At 52.0% G+C, this 2500-nt stretch overlaps 1 pseudogene; it reads right to left on the reverse strand.

Moving 5' to 3' along the window:
• The window catches only part of LOC140549578 (NACHT, LRR and PYD domains-containing protein 3-like), a 22909-nt pseudogene that overhangs the window by 5506 nt on the left and 14903 nt on the right, over window positions 1–2500 (reverse strand).

Here is a 2500-nt window from a genome sequence, read left to right on the forward strand (position 1 = left end):
TTGAAACCAAAGTTCTCCAGAACTTTCCACAAATAATTATGTGCAACCCGGTCAAAAGCCTTTTCCTGGTCCAAGAAAATAAGACCAGTCTTCAAGCCCAATAGTCTGGAGACGGCCAAAACATCACGAATTAAATAAATATGATCAAAAATAGACCTACCAGGCACACAGTACGTCTGGTCAAGGTGAACCACCTGCTCCATTACCTTCCCCAGTCTCGAGGCCAATGCTTTGGAGAGCAGCTTGCAATCCGTGCACAGTAATGCCACAGGACACCAGTTCTTCAGCATGGTCAGATCCCTCTTCTTCGGCAGAAGGGTCAGGACGGCTCTTCGACAGCTCATGGGAAGTGTCCCAGTAGCCACACTGGCCTGGAGCACCTCAAGCACATCCTGACCCAAAACTGACCAGAAAGCCTTATAAAACTCCACTGGTAGGCCATCTATACCAGGGGCCCGACCATTCTCCATGCCCTGCAGGGCCTCATACAGCTCTCCTATAGTCAGCTCGGCATCAAGCCCGTTGGCCGACCGCTGCGAGAGCTTTGCCTGCAGGGGGAAGAACCCATCCCCCACATCCTGCACATCGTCCTGCTGGCGAAGTTCAGAAGGCTCAGAAACCAGATCCCCCGATTCTGTCCGCACAGCATGCATAAACCTTTTCTGTCCATTTTTACTCTCAAGACCAAAGAAGAACTTCGAAGGAGCATCCATTTCCGTCACATTCTGGAAACGTGAGCAGACCAGCGCCCCCTGTGCTGTTATGCCCAGAAGGTCAGCTAACGCAGCTTTTTTCTGTTTGAGAGACGTAATACGCTCTCGATCTCCTGTGGCCTGTCCCAAACACTGGAGCTCCACAATGTCAATCTCCAGAGCCTTCAGAGATCTGATAATGTCTCTAGTGACATTGAAAGTGTACTGTTGGCAAAACACTTTAATCTGAACCTTAGCTACGTCCCACCATTGCTGCAAGGAGGTAAAAGAATGTTTTTGTAATGTAAAAACATCCCAAAAGAAGGTAAAAGACTCCTTAAAATGAACATCATCTAAAAGTGCTGTATTAAAATGCCAGTACGCACGCTGAGGTTTTACGGGACATTTCCGAACAGAACACTGAACCATCCCATGATCTGAAAAACCAACAGGAGAAATAGAACAGTGCGTAAAGACAGATAGATGATGCCTAAAAGTATAAAAGCGATCCAGCCTGGCCAGGGAGAGGGCGTTATCTGTAGTGTGTGCCCATGTATACTGTCTCTGCGTTCCATGTAACATCCTCCAGACGTCACACAGGTCATGGGCCTCTATGAACTCACACAGCCGCCTGCGGGAGGCAGTGTGTGGTTCCAAGTGGTTCCTGTCCAGGCTGTCAGCTGTACAATTAAAATCCCCACCCAGAACTAAAAAGCCTGTAAAAGCACAGTCGGAGATCACACTGCTCAGCCTATGAGTAGGGGATAAAACTATGAGCAAATAAAACCCCAACACCACCACTTACACTGGAGCCATGGCTTAAAATGACCAGCCCGTCCCACTCCTTAGCCCAGTCAACCGCATTAGCGTCATCGCTGTGCGTCTCCTGAAGGAAGAAGACATCAGCTCGCTTCTGCTTTGATAACTCATAAAACATGGCTCTCTTCAGACTGCCTCTGCCTCCATTCATATTTAGAGTAGCAATCTTTATGTCACTCATTAAAATAATAAAAGAGAGACAGAGCAGAGATGGGAGGCCGGTCTGAGACAACACTCTAGATCTCCTCCTCAGTGCTGGCTCTGTGGAGCTTAGTCAGAATCTTTTTTAATTTAAAAACCTCCAGTGCCGTGAACACCCCCTCCCTCCTAAAATGTTTAACATCCTGTATGAACTGCTGACCGTCTGTAAACCGCTCCTCCACCCGCACACCTTTCTGCCCCTTGGTCTCACTCAGGAACTGTCTGATCTCCTCAGCAGTGTACCGCACCGGCAGCGTCTCCTCCTGAGAGCACATAGACCAGCCAGAGTCAGACAGAGAGCCCTCACTGTCCGACTCCACTTCAGCACCACTGACCTCTTTCTTGGCCTGCTTAGTCCCCTTCTCCCGCCCTCGCTTCTTCCTTTTACCGGGGACTTTAAAAACAGGCTCATCCACCATGTCCACATCAGCGACCGACTCCAACACCACCGGTTCAGCAGTGACAGGGTCAGTAGGGCCCCCCCCCAGAGCTGCCCGGCTGCTCCACAGGAAGAGCTTCCACGGCAGGATCAGCCGAGGAAGACTCCCCCACGGCCGGTGCGGCCCCTGTAGCAGCCGAGGACACAGTAGGCGCCTCCTCCGTAGGCCTCGGGATGGTCGGCGGGTCCTCCGAAGCCAAGCCCGCGGCCACCGCAGGGGGAACAGCCACCGCGGGTCCAGCCACAACAGGACGCGACCGCTCCCGCACAGTACCCGCTGGAGCATCCGCGGCCCCGTTCGCCTTTTCGGGACAAGCGTGAACGAGGTGGCCCGCCTGCCCGCAGCAAA

Source organism: Salminus brasiliensis, chromosome 2, assembly GCF_030463535.1.
Source record: "Salminus brasiliensis chromosome 2, fSalBra1.hap2, whole genome shotgun sequence".
Classification (NCBI taxonomy): Eukaryota; Metazoa; Chordata; class Actinopteri; order Characiformes; family Bryconidae; genus Salminus; species Salminus brasiliensis.